General features: G+C 36.5%; 1 protein-coding gene across 1 annotated transcript in view; it reads left to right on the top strand.

The window, feature by feature from the left end:
• The window catches only part of LOC134740824 (uncharacterized), a 49,472-nt gene that overhangs the window by 7,922 nt on the left and 22,532 nt on the right, over positions 1–19,018 (top strand). The gene's annotated exons all lie outside the window — the stretch shown is intronic.

Here is a 19,018-nt window from a genome sequence, read left to right as displayed (position 1 = left end):
GAAGGGTACACGGAAAGAACATGTCTAGTCACTTTTTTCGGAAAATGAGATGAGATGTAACTCCTCTGAAGTTGCAGGCGTACATAGGCTACGGAGACTGCTTAACATCAGGCGGGCCGTATGCTTGTTTGCCACTGACGTAGTATAAAAAAAATATCTCAAAATGTAGAGCATGTAACACAACTTTTTTTAGTTAAAAAAGACTTGGTCACGGAATTACCATACATTTTGACATGGTTCCAAATTTTAAAATCGAATTATAAGGATATGATTTGTACAAAAATGTTTCCCTCACTCCCGAGACAGTGCTGAAATGTAAAACAAATACCCGCACCGCTTACTTTACCCTATACCATGTTTAACATTCCTTAATATTGTTTTCTGATATTTTTGTGTTATGTAAGCAAATTAAACAATAAGCAACTCATTCCGGTAACCACTTACGCATTTACCTATGTTTATCATATCATAGGAATAGGCTCTACGAATAAGACTACGTACCGTCTACCAGAAAACTAGCACCGGGATTATAATTTTAGCCTAAAGCTTATAACAGCGCCATCTAGTAGTAAGTAGTAGCACCACTAAAACAACGATACACCTATTATACTCATTCGTGCCGTCAGCAGCCGCTACGCTTGGCACGGCGCTACTTGCACGACATTCCTTAATATTCCACTATTCGTATTGTTTTCTATAATTTTTGTGTAAGCAATAAACTCATTACGGTAACTTACGCATTTATGTTTATTATATCAAAGGACGAATAAGACTACATATCGACTAGAAAACTAACACCGGGATTATAATTTTAGTTTGTGAACATTACCAAATTACTTAAAGCGCTGCACGTTTATTTTTATAACAGCGCCATCTAGTAGTAAGTAGTTGCACCACTAAAACAACGATACACCTATTACACTCATTCGTGCCGTCAGCAGCCGCTACACTTGGCACGGCGCTACTTGCGCGAAATCAATGGTTTATTAAACATTAAAAATATTATAATAGAAATCAATGACAACTGACACGAGGAGAGTGAAAAAAATAGTTTTATAGGTTAAGCTAAATAAATAATATATTATGTACATATTTTTAGACTAAAATTTAGAGTAATTTTTAATGTTCAATCGAAATATGTTTTGACGTTTTTCAGTGCTATTGAGCTTGAGCCCAGAACTCTATTTTATTTGGATTCGCTTAAATTTTCAGCTCTAATGTTGAGGAAAAATATTTCAGATTGCTGCATGCAAATTAATATACTTATTTGGGGCTAAGCGAAAATATTGTGCAAATTAAACGTCCATTACTGAGTGATTTTTTGTTGCTAATGTACATGTATACCGACCATAACATAACCACATGACTTATGTTTGTACCTAGGTTATTATCATCACAAAACCATTAAAATTTTACCAAGGTCATTGTCATCAGGAAAACATTAGCAAACTATTGCGCAATCAAAACTAAGTGCAATTAGTATTGTCCACTACGAGTGTCAGTTTATCTTTTATCTATTAGTCAAAGAGATTACGATAACGATTATAATTGCACTTTATATATTCCCATATTAGCACAATTTTCAGTCTTATGTCATGGACCGAAAGTTCATTATTACTTGTCTACTGTTTACATTGTTGCAACGTGGAGGGGACGTGATGTGTGCAAAAACACAAATAACTTGTGAAAAACAACATGAAGGCGTATGGTGGATGGCGTTATCCACGTGATAAAGTAAGCGTCACTTTTTGTCACCACGCGATTTAAAGAGACGGGAACTGTTATTATCATATTGTCAGGTAGACAATAAAGACCATCATAACGCGCTGGTGACGTCAGGATCCGGACACGAATACTATAGACATTACTTTGTTATTGTTGAAGATTACCTGGAAATTACGTCTCTGTATTGTATTCGGCATTGTTTTTAGGGTTCCGTACCTGAATATACAAACGGAACCCTTATAGGATCACTCTTTTGTCTGTCTTACTATCCGTCTGGCACAGCCAATTTGATCCAAACTACTGGACCGATTGTTATGTATTATGGACATGGATGGAACACTTGGACTGGCTGCAAATCCTACATCATCATCATATCAGCCTTTTACCGCCTACTGCTGAGCAATAGGCCTCTCTTCGAGTACGCCACATCCCGGTCCTGAGCCAATCTCATCCAGAAGTGACCGCAATCTTCCGAATGTCGTCCACCCAACGAGCCAACGAACGGACGAGCAAACCCTACACTCCAGTAATATCAACTTGGTGCTCCGGTGTTTCGGCGAGGCTACTGCCTACGGCGGGGTGGCAGAGGTTGCTGCTGAATGGGCAGGTTTGCCTACGTACTCTGTTTGATTCAGCATCTGAGGATGTGACGCTGACACAGCCCACCGACTCGCTGCCGCTTAGGCTGAATCAGCAGAGTCACGCGAACTACTTAACATCTCCTTTCCCTTGTAGTATGCTCTTCCTAGTCCTTGGTATAGGAAATGCAGGCTGGAGTTCCCACGAGAATCATATCATATCATTTATTCAATGCATCAGAATACTTACCGATTACATATCAGTCAAGTACACGTTCTCGGCTAGAAAGGCTTCTCCCCTGGATTATTTGGAGAATCAAAGATATACTCGTGGGTACTTTTAAAATTATCTATTCATATTGTAAGTTCAGCTATTGAGCTAGCAGCAGCAGTGATTGAGCAGTTGAGCTATTTGTTAAAAAGTTGAAAGCGTTTTTAATTGACAAGGCATTTTTCACAGTGAAAGAATTTTATACTAATTTAATAGCAATAATAGCAATAACTAAGTTTAACATGAAATGATTCCCAGTGTATTTTATTTTATTAACATCTGTATTTTTGATTTTTAATGGTTTTTTATTTTTGACATTTGTATATATAACTATATTGTGTGTTGTGTATTTTTAATTTTATTTGTTATTGCAGTTTTTGACATGTGTTTTTGACATTAAAGATTGATTGATTGATTGACTATCAAATCTGTCAAATCCAACTCTCGACCAATCTTTGTGTATAATGTCCGATATAATTGGCGACGGTTCTGCCAACGTCAAGGTTTGGGAGGATGATAAAGCAAAATTAACCCGTATCAACTGCCAGGAAAGTTCACTAAGACACTACTATAACAACTCTATCATCGAACTTAAACTATCGTGAGATATATTTCAAATTATTTAGATCAGTACGGCTTCACTCGCTATTATTTTTAGTCGCTTTTGGCGACATGTTTCGGATTCTTTGGGAATCCTTCCTCAGATACTCTCTCTCATTATAGTAGAAAACCTAACGGATTGGGAAGTAGATGCTGATAGATTGGACAGTGGAACTAAAATTTCAAATTACGTATTAACAGTGCTAAAACACTGCTATTAAATTTATAGCAATTTTACCGGTTACCGTAAGACCCTTGGATTAAATTTGGTAATAAATTATACACAAAACCTAAACGTGGAGTTTAAACGAAGCGTGGATCTATACCATTTACGGCGTAATAAAATCAAGCATTCAAACTTCAAATATCTCAACTTGATCTGAATATTATTTGACATCTTATGACTTATGTGTTTGTGCGAGCAAGATGCACTGAAAGTATTTCAGATCAAGAGCAGATATTTAAAGTTTGAATACGTAATTACGTATCCAGGTGTTTTTCTCCAGGAGACAATAGATCTGCGTAATGCGTAATACAATGAAATAAGCGTTTACTTTGACTATATTCCTATCGGCAGCTTGAGCTCCATGTCAATGAAAACCAGTGGAAATACAACCTCAAGATCCGCTACACTATACGTACTTAGAGCTCAATCTCATACTGGTCTTCTGAAGCAATGGTGTGGCAAGGGACAAGAATTGTAGACTGAAATGATAATCTCCGAGCGTCACCGGCCTTTGTACTACTCGAGTTGTTTATTCATTTAGGAAATACAAAAACCGGCCAAGTACGAGTCGGACTCGCGTACGAAGGGTTCCGTACTATTACGCAAAAAACGGCAAAAAAGTCACGTTTGATGTATGGGAGCCCCACTTTAAATAAAAATATTTTAGGACATTCTTACACAGATTGACTAAGTCCCACGGTAAGCCCAAGGAGGCTTGTGTTATGGGTACTCAGACAACGATATATATATAATATATAAATACTTAAATACATAACCCAATCACCCATGACTCAGGAACAAATATCTGTGCTCATCACACAAATAAATGCCCTTACCGGGATTCGAACCCAGGACCATCGACTTCACAGCCAGGGTCACTACCCACTAGGCCAGACCGGTCGTCAACCACCACTTAAATATTTATTTTATTTAGCGTCAACAGAAATACATCATCTGTGAAAATTTCACGGTTCATGACAAGAATTCATGAGATACAGCCTAGTGACAGACAGACAGACGGACAGTGGTCTTAGTAATAGTTCCCGTTTTTACTCTTTAGGTACGGAACCTTAAAAATACCTATTCATGTACGTAGAAGGCATTGTATAAGGCAAGCTTGACAAATTTTGGAAAAACCGATCATTTAAAACGCAATTCAAAATGTCATTGAATAACCATTCATATATTTTTTCAGAGTTTTCATTTCATTTCATTTCATTTATTCCTTGCTTAGTCAATTAGTTGCTTGTTTTGGTTAATTCATGACTTTATGAGCCTGCTGTTGCGATGTTCCTGCTGTAGTATTGATGCAGGCATATCATTCAATCTCCTTGATAAAATTAGCGACGAACTGAACGTTATAATAGCGATGTAATCTGCAGCAACGATACCAACGCAATTTTGCCCCAAAATTAACATTCCACAGTACTAGTGGCTTTAAGAGAGCATACAGAAGCCCTACCTGCAAAAACTAAAATCTAAATGGCTTTATCCACTTCTCTATCTCTCGCATATGCAAGAGTGATCCCTATTCTAGGAGAAAATAGAGGCAGATAACGAAATTTCGTTTTTCGTGGTTGGCCTTCAGACATCTCAACATTAAGATTGAAACAAATTAAAAAACCTAGACCTAGGTACTAAGATGCTCGAAAAACATAAATCTTTTCCGGCTCATCACCAGCGCCACTGCTAAATAATTGTGATTATTTAAATTTAACGATAGATATTTAAAAAAGGGGGCTGCTATTTACTGTATTTTGTATTTAAGTACCTTTTAAATACATCAAACTAGTTTTTATGTTGTTTGATTCGTCGATCTATCAAAACAACAAAAAAACAAAAACGACCGTTTTAACTTTGGACGCATAGATTGTTGAATTCAGCAACGTAATAGTTAGTTTATGTGACTGCTACATAATTAAATACATTAAAACACGAGTGTGGGTTTATGAAACGAATGAAATGAGTTTCATAAAAGGAGTACACGAGTATTTTAATGCCTAAATATGTACCTATACAGTTACATACACTGCTTTATCTACATCAATATATCATAAGCATCAACAAAACAAAGTAGTTTTATACTTACAAACTAATTTAAAGGTCAAATGGCGGTAATGCAAACTTTTTAGCGCATGTCATGCATCCGTTGTTTTTTTTTTTTTTAATTCAGAGACAAACTAGAGTCAGGGCCGACTGCCATATCTTTCGAAATCAAGTAACATGCGAAATTTGCCAAAATTGTTTGCAACTGACACTACATTTCGAATAAAACGTCATGTCGAATTGTCGACTGATATTAGAATAGAGGCCAAGTCAAATTTCTTTGTTTCTCAGAAATGTTCTAAATTTGAATATCGTAAGCGTAAAGTTAAAATTACGATGCACCTACAGATACAAGTTTGTTAATATAGGCAGTTAGCTTATCGTGTCTGGATATATTATAGGGAGGCAATGATATTGCCTCCCTATAACGACTATTATAATGTGTTCAAAAGGTACTTAAATACAAAATACAGTACACAGCGCCCCCCTTTTTTAAATATCTATCGTTCTTCTTCTTCTTTGCCTGGCCCTTTTCCATTTTATTTGGGGTCGGCCCTCCAAATCATGCGTCTCCACGTCTCCAGGCAGCTCGGTCCTGGGTCGTCTCTTTGTTGACTTGGGCTTCTTTGAGGTTCTTATTTACTACGGACATCCATGTGATTCGGGGTCTCCCTCGTCCTTGGGGTTTAGTTTCGGGGTTTTAAATATCTTTTTTTTATACCACGTCGGTGGCAATCAAGCATACGGCCCGCCTGATGGTAAGCAGTTACCGTAGCCTATAGACGCCTGCAACACCGGAGATATTACAAGCGCGTTGCCGATCCTAACACTCCTCTCCCTCGTTGAGCTCTGCTGCCGTGTCAGACGTATCTCTGCTATCTTTAGATAGCAGAGATACGCCTAACCAGTGCAAAATGAAACTAGACACTATGCTTTATATAATACTTAAACAAAATTTCAAAAAATGTCTTTAGTTACTGAGATATTTCATGTTTTAAGATAGACGTTTTCGAATTTTTGGACATTGAGTTATGCGTATCTCTTCTAACTCAAGTTAGAATAATTATGCGTAACTCTTCGCAGTTTTTTTATGGCAAACTGGATATCTACTATCTCGAGTTATCATAGTTTCGCGTAACCACACGCAGGTAGTACGGTGATAGGCGGCCCGCGGTGAGGCGGGGCGCGGAGGGAGCGGCTCGTCGCTCCTTGCCACGTGTATTTGTTTATTTGTGTCGTTTTCAAGCAAAAGGTACCACATTGTCGCTTATCATAAGGACATTCTGACAGGTTTTTCGTATAAAGATACAAGCAATTTTCGTCCTTATGGTAAGCGACAATGTGGTACCTTTTGATTGAAAACGTCACATTTACATTTCATTTACGTAATATTGACCCAGTTAAGTTAGCGTTCCGGTGTTTTTTTTATGTTGTTTGTTCAAAATATGATAAATTAGTCTTTAAAATGAGTTCCTTACGAAGTACGAATTGTTACGAATGTGTAGTGATAGAAATGTCGTAGAAAACAAAGGTTGTGCGACTAATTATCTTAGCTAATCTCACTTTGTAATCATTGCTGAAAACCCTGTGAAAAACTAAACTATTTCGTTTTTTTTTGAAATCTTAAGATAACCTACATAGGTACTGAACTGTTTATCGTCGCCCGCTGTCTGTCATGAACTAGTCGTCAACTGGTCTTGTGATTGTCATGTCTAATTTTGAATTTAAATGTCGGTCGTTTCAAATGTTCCAATATTTCAAATACGTATGTCAGTCAGCTAGTCAGTCAGTCGGTCTATGTCAGGTCACCACGGAGGTTAGAAGCCCCGACAGGTCCTACTTACAAGAATCTTAACGTAAATTAAAAATAAAAAGTGACAAACAAAAATAATTGAATGATAGTTATACCTTACAATATAATATAAGTAATGCACGAGTACTATCTTGTTACATACTTCTGTAGTAGTTTCTTTCTTTTGTAGAAGATAACTAATAAATGCATAAAAAGTAAGTAAAATTATGAACATAATTTATAAAACATAATTTTTTTTACTCTTCTTTTTATTTTTATTACTAAAAGCAAGAAAAAGTTTCAAACAGTGTCAGTAGAGGCAAAATATTAGTTTAAACATATATTTGGATCGCTGGAGTGTGTTATTTTCAAATACATAGAAACGTATAGTTAATGATTCTGATGAATAAAATTTTGGAGTAACTGACCTTAATATTTTTACTAGGTATCTTCTAATGCCCACAATAAATTTACACCAAATCTGAACCAAAACCTGAGTTCCACTAGGTACAGCCGGGTTTCAGCATCAGCTCTATCTTGGGTACTGCTCTCCCAAGTGCTCATCAAGGCGTGTCGGATGACCAAAACAGCGTTTGCCTACGTTGCACCAAACCTGAGTTCCACTAGGTACAGCCAGGGTTCAGCATCAGCTTTTTCTTGGGTACTGCTCTCCCAAGTGCTCATTAAGACGTGTTGGATGACCAAAACAGCGTGTGCCTATGTTACACCAAACCTGAGTTCCACTAGGTACAGCCAGGGTTCAGCATCAGCTCAGCTCTATGTATACTAAAACCTTCTCCAGAATGTAACAAACACTTTTCTGAAAACCGCATCAAAATCGGTTCAGCCAAACGCGAGATAATCGCGGACAAACATACGGGTCAAACTGAGAACCTTTTTTTAAGGCGGTTAAAAATTTTGGAGTAACTGACCTTCTGCCGTTAATTCCGCCTTTTACACTTACTGGGATTCAATATTAAATAAAGTACATACAAACAAACACACACATACATACATACATACATACATACATACATACATACATACATACATACATACATACATACATACATACATACATACATACATACATACATACATACATACATACATACATACATACATACATACATACATACATACATACATACATATATACATACATACATACATACATGCAAAACATGCATGCGCTATTTTGAACATAAGGCTCTTTCCACCAATCGATTGATCTACTTTATAACCAATGATGTAAGGACTGATGGAAATCGGGCTCCTTGTATGTAATGTGAGTTAGCACATTATAAAATGGATTATCTTGTGTAGTCTGGTTACGCGTTTTACTAGGAGCACTAATACAACGAACTCTTACAACTTAAGATAAAAGAACTACGCGTGACCACCTCAATATTCCCCATGCCCTGGTTACACGTTTTACTAGAAGTTGATACAATGTAGTCTTCTAACTTTAGATAAACGAAAACCTCAATAAGCCCGCGAGCCGTGGCCACGCGAAATAGTATGAGCGCTCATACAACGAACTCGTCTAACTTTAAGTTAACATAGTTACGCGCAACCACCAAATGTATGAAACAGTGGTTACGCCAAACTATGTTTATGCGTTTATTTCAAAAACTATGTACTTTTACAACAAAAATGTAAAGAAATATTATTCTTCACGTCTATTGAAACACAAAACACATATTAAAAATGACTTAACTCAATAAACTCGCGAAATATATGAGTTTATTAGTTTTCACGCTCACCAAAAACTTTAAAGTCGATTTACTCAAAACTGTGTTTTTTGAGATAGCAGAGATACGTCTGACACGGCAGTCTGGCAACCTTACTTACCGGCAGGAACACAACACTATGAGTAGGGTCTAGTGTTATTTGGCTACGGTTCTATGTAAGGTGGAGGTACTTCTCCAGTTGGGCTCTGCTCTAGATCTGGAATGACATCCGCTGTCCTGTGCCCTACCACACAAAGCGAGATGTCATTCACAGTGCCCATACCTCTCTTTTGGACGTAGTTTAAGGACATATCCGGGTCCGGACGCAGTTTAAGGACATACCCGGGTCCATCTATCGTTAAATTTAAATAACCACATTATTTACCAGTGGCGCTGGTGAACACGTTAATGCGCTCTTAAAAACAGGCCCAGTTTTTACAACTGTTCCGTTTTTATCAGACGTAATAAAAATAGCAAATTATTTATTTTGCCGCTGGCACGTGTAAGCGATTATCGTATTTATATTCGACGGATTAGCGTGTTCGTGTTTACTTAAGGCCGTTCCATCGGTTCGCCGCTGTCACTGTCACATTTCGCAAGAAAGAACGGGAGAGATCATGCGCGACAAGTGTCAATTTTGATCGAATTTTGTCGATTTTTATTTATTTTAAAAACGTTACCTTACAATATCGAAATTCGAAAGCTATGAAATTACTATTTAAGTTAAGATTGTTTTTTCTTCTTTTTTTGTTTATAGTGTCACATAATAAATAATCGAGTAAAGTTGGATTAAAAGTCCTAGTTAGAGGTTACTTTGGGAATTAATTGTATCGAGCGAAGTGTTATAACTTATAACTCATGTATCGGAAGCTTATAAATTAAAGATAATATAATCAAGAACTACATATATTTTTTCCACGTCTATGAATATCAACGTCTCTTAGAAAAATATGATCATATAAGAGATATTTCGCCTTCTGGCTCAGGGAACAGCCTTAACGATGACTCACGCTAGAACGGGCCGGGCCCGGGCCGAGGCGTCCGACATGTAATTTTCTATGACGGCTGATCGGTGATCACATGGTGCTTTCCATAGAAAACGAAACGCCGGAAGCTCCGGCCCGGCCCCGGCCCGGTCTAGCGTAAGTCATCCTTTATCCTTGTCCGGTGCGTACGCCCCTTGGGCCTGTTTTAGACCGATAACATTCGACTGTTATTAAATTATAGTATGTCTACATGTGGCCAAAATTAACGAGCCGATTGAGTTATAAAACCTCAGTAAATACCTACAGTACCGGCCAATAATATATCACCTTTGACTGTTTTTGTATGAGCTTGTATAGAGTAAACAAGGTTTGTTGGTAGATTGCTTATTTTACTAGTCATTTTATACAAATATGTGATGAATATTGCAATAAAATACTGTGAATTACAATAGGATACTCAGCATATTACTAAAAAACCTTTAGAAAAAAAAATGAAGTTGACAATACATTTAAAAAAAACGTTATGAAAAAACCATTACATGAGACCAATTTTTCTCATCGCCCGTACAAATACTTACTACTAAACTACCTGAAGCAGTGAGGTGGAAGTCACTCACAAATATAAAAAAAAAGTTATACCCTTAAAACATGGTGATATATTATTGGCCGGTACTGTTTATAGGACCAGAAATTATAAACAGTAAAAATTATTGGGTTATTTTATGGAAAACCTTAGCATTGAATCAACCGAAATGTATGAAAAAGACACTTTTTTCATAGATTAAAGATAATTTTAATTTATCATTTAGGAAGCAAATAAATTAGTCTGTGTACGTATTTGTCAAATTATAATTTATAGTCTACAAAATTTTTCGAAAATTGCCTTGCGTTATTTGAACGCCCCCTTTCAAGCACTACCGCCGCTCAATGCACTGTTAGCGCTGACTAAAATACGTGAAACCGTAAAATTAACTTAAAGGACGACACACGCTAGACCGGGCCGGAGGTTCCTTAGTCTTAAAAAATTGCATGCTGGACGCCTCGGCCCGGGCCCGGCCCGGTCTAGCGTGAGCCATCCTTAAGGCGGTTCCCTGAGCCAGAAGGCGAAAAATCTCCTTATATGATCATGTTTTTCTAAGAGGCGTTGATATTCGTAGACGTGGAAAATAGTTATTTGTTATACAAGGGTGCAAAGTTGTATTTTACCCGCGAGTGTAGAATTGAAACACGAGCAAGCGAAAGGATTCTATAGGTGGACCACGAGCGAAGCGAGTGGTTCTAAAATAGAATCCTGAGCGTAGCGAGTGTTTCAACACACGAGAAGTAAAATACATTTGCGCCCGTGTGTAACACAAAACTTTTCACCTCACTATAGCGAGGAAAGTGCAACATCCACAGGCGTTAGATCATCTTTATCACTGGAATCACTCATTTCTTTACGATATTATAACAGAAAACTCTGGAAGTTGTGTATTTTTACGCGAGTCGGTGAGAAAAGGTTTTAAGTAAAAAAATTGTTGACAATGTTGACATTTCTGATGTATGAAATGTCAACGATGCGTTTTGAAATTGCATCGACTCAAATTGTGCGTTCAGAATTATATTTAACATCATTATAATAAAACAAACGTTTCTTATGGAATTTTAAGGTTTATGACTTACAATCATTAAATAAAGCTAAATTTGGTATTTTTTATTAGATTCTCAAACCATTTATTTAATGATAATTAATATCGAACGAACCATTATCATGAGCGTTTTACGTTTTGTTATCTGTCAAGCTACTTAAACACGCTCCATCCAAGGTCAAATTACTTTCCCCACTAGAGGATAAAACGCGTTTTTCCCCGCTTGTATTGAAGGATAAACGACAACTTTCCGAGCTAGTGAGGCGAAAAATATATTTAGTTCTTGACTATATTATCTTTAATCCTCGGACTTTTAATCCTACTTTACTCGGTTATTTATTATGTGATACTATAAACAAAAAAAGAAGAAAAAACAATCTTACCATAAATAATAATTTCATAGCTTTAGAATTTCGATATTGGAAGGTAACGTTTTTAAAATAAATAAAAACCGACAAAATTCGATCAAAATTGACACTTTTCGCGTTCTTGCGAAATGTGACAAAGACAGCGGCAAACCGATGGAACGGCCTTAATATCAATTTAGTTGTACTAGTTCCAATACACAAAAACGAAATTCCTTTACATTTACTATTTAAGTATTTACACACTATTGAATGCGCTCCTGACATCAGCTACTGACTGCGATATGTTTGCGTGGCGATGGACGGCTGTGTGCAGTGAATGTCTGAGGTTTTGTGAGAGGATGTATGATAGGTGCTCAACTGTAATAATTTAGTGTTGTAAATGTATCATACTAACACAGTTGTAATTTGTACAGTTGTACAGTTATACAACTAGTACAGTTGTAATTTAAATGTAATTAACTTTCATGGCGCATTAGTTTTCAATAAAATAAAAATTAAAAAATTAAAAAATATATACTGGCTGATAATACTTAATCGTATCTTAAATAACTAACTGCGTCATACGATCAGATAACAGTTTGTAAACAACGCATGCGCAATATGCGCATGCGTATGGTGGTTACAGACGTCAAAGATTTACTATTTACTTTAAACCTTACTCCGTTGTAATAAGGCGGTATGTTTATGATGTTGATACGCGTTGTTTGCGTACATGAATCACATGCTGCATAAACAAACAACTGACTGCGCTGCGTTTCTTATCGCAATCATGACCTCTATATTATCGGGTATGAATTAAACTCGTGGCTGTTTTGATTGATAAATGCAAATGCAATGCATTTGACGTAGTTTAGTGCACATTTACTATTATAGTAATGTGAATTTCACGGTGCGATCATAACTGCTTTCAGCGTAAGAAACTATGAATGTTTTTTTTTCTAGCCTGTATAAGTGTCCCACTGCTGTGCAAAGGCCTCTCCCCTTGTTTTCCACGACTCCCGATTTGGTGCTTCCTCCGGCCAGTTGTTCAGGAAGCTGTCCAGGTCATCCCGCCATCTCCGTTTGGGCCTGCGCCGTCCACGTCCCTCTACCGGCATCCACTTGGTGGCTAAGCTAGCCCACCGGCCCAGCTAGCTCCGGAGTCCGTATGCATGCAGTAGACGTGGCCGGTTCAGTCCCACTTGAGCCTAGCGGTTTTCTCGCCTACGCGGTTTTTGAGCGCAGCATGGTGGATGTAATAATGATTATTTTTTACATATTTTCGCAGATGTAAATAGTATACTGTATAGTAGTAACGCTGTTATGTCGTCGTCCTAATCTAATGTTTAATTTGTCTTTAGTTTTTATCTGTAGTTTTGTTTCCTTGTATTCTTATTTTGTACTTACATAGTGCCTTGGCTTTACTGTAATGCTGTCACTTATTTGAGTAATAAATAAATAAATTGGTTTCTTTCGTCACTATGTTTTTTCGTTTGTTTTCTATTTTCATTTCGTGAAAATCGAATTTTTGACATAAATTGTCTCCTGAAAATTTTACCTGAATTCTGGTCAAACAAATATAGTACTTATTTAAGGTAGTTGTCTAAAAGTGTGTAAAAGTGTGTGTGTAGTGTGTACAAGAACTTTTTTTATATCGTTGGCCGCGGGCGAATATAATAAATAAAAAGAGAATGACAATTACAGCAAGACAATCAGAGCTACTATTCACAAATCAACGTTTACAAGCAAGGGTTGACCAGAAGTCGTAGCACGGTACGCTTATAACCATGCCTGTCACGTTCTAACAAGTATGTGAGTGCGAAAGTGACGGACTTAGTGATAGGGGAAACCAAAGATAGATATAACTCCGTAATAGATGAATACAGTCTAAGGAAAAAACGTGCCTCGGAAATCAAGAAAATTTGATTCTCGATCAGAGGGCGCTACTACCTTTGGCCTGCTGACGTATAGATGGCGTTGACGGTTTCGTTTGTTATTTAACAATTTTAACGCATATCAGAACATGGGTCAAAATCATAAAAATAATTAATGCAAATAAAAAAAATCATTTATCCATATTTAAATACATTTTATCGTATTTTTATAAATACTTATTTTTAGTTTTAAAGTGTGTGTGGCAGTGAATTTACTGGGGTTACAAAATTTACTATGACAGTACCGCTCTAGTATAAATTACTCTATGGGGAAACCATGCTGCGCGGGCAGTATTCGACTAACCGTCAATTTAAAGTAAAGTAACAATGAGGGCTATCGTTTTTTTGCTCACCAGTTGGCGCCTCTGTTGATGGTGGTCCAAAAGACTAAAGAACAGCTGTCAGTCATTGAAGTGACAAGTGACATTTGACATTTCGAACTATGGAAAAGACCACCATCTACACTAGCGCCCCTAGCGGCGAATTCATACGCGTTAGCCCTCATTACCTATGCATAACACCTAAAGCGAGGTTTAAGCTAGGTTTAGACTAGCAAGAACTTGCATGCAATTTTTATTACATTGCGTCATCTGATCAAACTTTTGAATACAGTTTAATATTCGGCAATGTAACGTAAATTGCATGCATGTTCTTGCTAGTCTAAACCTCGCTTATAGATGAAGCTAAAGGGCATTTAAATGTAGCGGCAAATAAGGAACAAGTACACCAGTAACTACAATTTAGGTTTAAGGGCCTACCCGAGGTTTTCATCGATTTTTGACAAGTTTTGAATCGTATCTCCTACTTTTGTACTACATATAAAATTATAAGACAAACGGCTATCGTTTCTTCAATCTTTAATCTCAATTTTTGTCTACCGGATTTTGAAAGAAATGAATACTTATTTATTTATGATTCTTTTAAACATTGTATAAAAAAACACTTCGTATCTCGATTGCTGTGAAGGATCTTACAGATACGAAATCTACATATTTGGGTTCGTCTATGACGTCTCTAAAAATGTGTCTAAGGTTTTAATTTTAAACTAATTAACCCAAAAGTTATGGCCAGAAAACCAGTTTTTTGGCCTAAAATTGTTCAACTTTGATGCCAAATATCTCAAAAACAATGAACTTTGAAGTAAATATGGGATACTATATTGCTTAAAGCGATTGCTGTTATTATGATAAGCTACAAAAAACATTAGAAAACTAAGGGCTTCCGATCGAAGGTCATTGGGGCATGGGATCCCCTTAAGTGTGACACGTTCCTCCTCGCTTTGCTCGTCGTCGTTCAGTTTCACAGGTCCTAATCACTGTATGGAAATATTGATGTATTCCCATTGTCCTTGTCCGACGACGAATAGAAATGATTTATATTAATGCAACTGTACCGGTGGGGACAAATGGTCATCAGGTCAACCTAAACTTAAGACAAACAGTTAGAAATTGTTTACGAACAGCGGACAGGCAATTAGTCTTGACCGCAATAATGACGAAAGCTATCTTACCTACCGCCGACAAGATTTATCGTGTATTATAATTACTGTCATTGTTGACGGACTGGCGGTGTCGTCACTCATATCTAGGCGTTTCACCGAATTCGAAAAAACCGGGAAAACCGGGTTTACAGCCAATTCTAGAAACCGGGTTTAGGTTTGATAAAACCGGTTTCTTCGAGTTTTTCGAATTTCGAAGCAACCGCCGACCTTTTAGTTTTATTTAATGGTACCTATAATAAAAGTCATAATATAATGATTGTCATATTAGCATTAGTTATAATTCTTAAACCGTTAACTTTTAGGATTTTCCTCAGGTTATCCTATAGATAGGTTAGGTTAGGTTGTTGGTAACCGAAGACAATATTAGGTTAGGTTTGTTTTATGGCAATCCTTAAAAGTTACGCGTTTCTGAGAAAAACCAAATTATGACTAACGAAAATGTGGACAAACAATACATTATGATTTAAAACTATATGGGAAATAATGGAGACCCGATATTTACCATGTACATTTTGTTTTAGTAATTTACAATTATTTACTAATTTGGAAATAGGGATGTTGACAATTTTTTAGAACTGTTTTCTTTTTATAGGACGCGTAATTATTGCAAAAGAATTGAAACTTTTATTTATTAATTTTATAATTTTTAATAAAAAATCGACTTTAATTAGTTTAATATTTAAATTTCGCGCAAAAACGCTCCAAGCTCTCACGTGATCTTGATGAAGTAACGATGTGATAAACAAACTGCTGTCAGTGCCAGAGGACCAAGGTTTGACAACTTGTCTGTGCGTGTTTCTCACATCATGACGTCACGCGCTCCGATTTGCGTTTGCAGTCACGTGATGCTGGGCATTATTTTAAATACTTTTAATTATTTTTAATTAATTTATTACGCATATTTACACCTATAAAATATGATTTCCAGTATTCTAATATTTCCTTCTATGCTATACATAACATTTTATATATTCGCGATTCATGTCAACATCTGGACACAAAACTAAATACCTAAATGGTAATTGTCAGGCGATTTATTTGATTTACATGACAAATTTTTCTGGTGTTACGTAGTTTAACATTTTTGCTAGAAACGTTGATTATTCTCTAATGTTTGTATAAGTACGATGTATTTATAAGTTCAGTTCCAGAAAAGGAATGTTTTGTTACATTTATTGGCTTAATTATAACTAAAGTTTGACTTAAGTTATAATATAAATACTATGTAGTTTAATATTTTAATAATAACGGCCATATCTTATATGTGATGCATGCATCACGTTAATTGATCTCTAATCTCTATTCTTCTAGTATTTCTTGTTAAAAATGTTTATTGCAGACTGATTATTAAATCGTTGATTCTACAAGTACTTGGTTATTTTACAAATTATACATAAACTCGAAAACACCGAAAAAACCGGAAACCCGGTTTTGCTGTTCTACAAAACCCGAAAAACCGGCTTTCAAAAATATGCACGGTTTTGTGACCCCTACTTATATCTTATGTAACCGTCGTATTTTATTGAAGTGAAACTTCTAATGCGACTTCCAACAAGGTTGCGTTAAACGTTTAACGCTACCATAGATAATTAGAATATGTTAAATGTTGAGGATATCTCAAACGGTCTTTTAGTTTTATTTTTAAATATCTGACAAGTGACAGATGGTTTGCCGCGGTTTTGGACAATAATGACATTGACAGGGGATTAAGTTAAGACAGAGAGAAAAACGCAAGTTGTTGGATAAGAGATTTGTATTGCTTTAATTATAGAAAACTCAAAATAAATAATCTATTGTAAACTAATTTGGAGTTTTAGTGAGTGTCTTATAAATAGAATAGAATAGAATAGAATAGAACATTTTTATTCAACATCACATGAAATGGCAGAGTTAACAGATAGCGTAGTACATTTTAATAATTAATTTTAGTAATTCGTCTCGCTTTTATCACAACTCCCGCCGAAGGAGTAAAGCTCATTCCGTTCCGACTTCTTTGAAACATGGCACACGAAGGATAAGCGGGCACTCCCTTGTTTCTTCCCAGAACGTGCAGAATGTGAACTGAGTCTTTTGCGTTACTAAGTTTTTCAAGTAACGGGTATTTGGGGTTCTCGAGGGTCGGCAACGCATAAGTGGCTCCTACGATGTTGCTTATGTCCATGGGCGACTGAGACCTCTTCTCATCACGGGAGTCGTCTGCTCGTTTGCTGACTATCACATAAAAAAGGGTCAGGCAAATATTTCCTCAACTACAACATACCTGTAAGTTAACCTTACGATAATCATACATATTTAATAGTACATTATTGTCGAGGCTCGGAAGTAGCTACTTGCTGGCTGAGGATTCGTTTTAAACGGACGACCTTGGGAGTCCGTTTAATTGAATCCGAAGCCAGCAAGTAGCCTTCCAGCCGAGTCATATATAGTGCTTTTCTCAAAAATGGCGCAATAAATACAAATATAATAGAAATATTTTACAGAAGCAACGTTCTTATGTAAATATTTTCACAGAAAAAAGTAATAAGATTTGCTTTGCCGCCGTTTTATTTTTTTAATTAAAAATAGAAGTGTATTTTTCTGCTGAAAATACGCCAACCTATTTGAGACACCTAAATAGTCGCGGTACCAACATTATAATTATAAGTACTGATCATCTGTTTGGCTGTTTAATGGACCTATGCCTGCATTTGATATGGCCACTTCAACTTTTAAAAAGTTTGGAACTCGACAAATAATGTAATTTGTATGCAACATTGCAGTCCCGAAATCGAGACTGCAATGTTTTTAACTTTTTAGTTTTTTGACTGACCATAAACAACGCACTTCGCGACCTACTTTTTAACCGGCAACGTCGACTTTGCCGTCCATTTTTGAGAAAATTATTTTTATACGTTTCATCATTTGATATCATTGCCAATAATGCCTAAATACCCTAACAGTCTACAAATTCACCATATGAAACACAAAACAGGTCCGGATAATGTCACCTTACCATGACCACCATGCGAGACGAATTTGATTTAATGCAGTTCCTAACATTTTTCGATATGTACAATATACCTACACCTATTAAATCACCTAAAATCATCATTAATCAAATGTCGGGCTGCATTACTGCTGCAGTAATACTGGTGCAATCTGAATCCGAACGGTACCTTAAAGGATTTGCCACACTGGATGCGTTCTGCGGTCAGCGGTCAGGTCAAACCCGCATTATGTATGAACAACATTGACAGCAACCTTTGAAGTTGAAGTTTGATCTGACCGCTGCCCGCAGAACGCATCCAGTGTGGCAAATTCTTAACTGTACACACCACGTATCTACCTATAGAGTTACATATTAACACATGATGTAGAGTGTCAACAGGACAATTGTCGTTAATTAATTTATTGTTATTGTGCCGTCCACGAATGTTCGTTGGCCGTATTGTGATGTCACGCCATAAAATCGCAGTCAAACATAATCTGTGGATGCTAATTGGTCTTCATGAAGCGCAATCAGGAGGTCATGTTTTAATTTAACAATTTGTTATGATTTTGAACTGGTTTTGATACGACCTTGGTAATTGGTGCCCATTCCATGTACGACTTTCACTTAATTTCACATGCACCAATCAAATCAGCAAATCAGGAGACCAATTCGAATCTACA

This window comes from Cydia strobilella, chromosome 4, assembly GCF_947568885.1.
Source record: "Cydia strobilella chromosome 4, ilCydStro3.1, whole genome shotgun sequence".
Classification (NCBI taxonomy): Eukaryota; Metazoa; Arthropoda; class Insecta; order Lepidoptera; family Tortricidae; genus Cydia; species Cydia strobilella.
The sequence above is the reverse complement of the archived record's forward strand: the minus strand, read 5'-3'. Positions and strand labels throughout refer to the sequence as shown.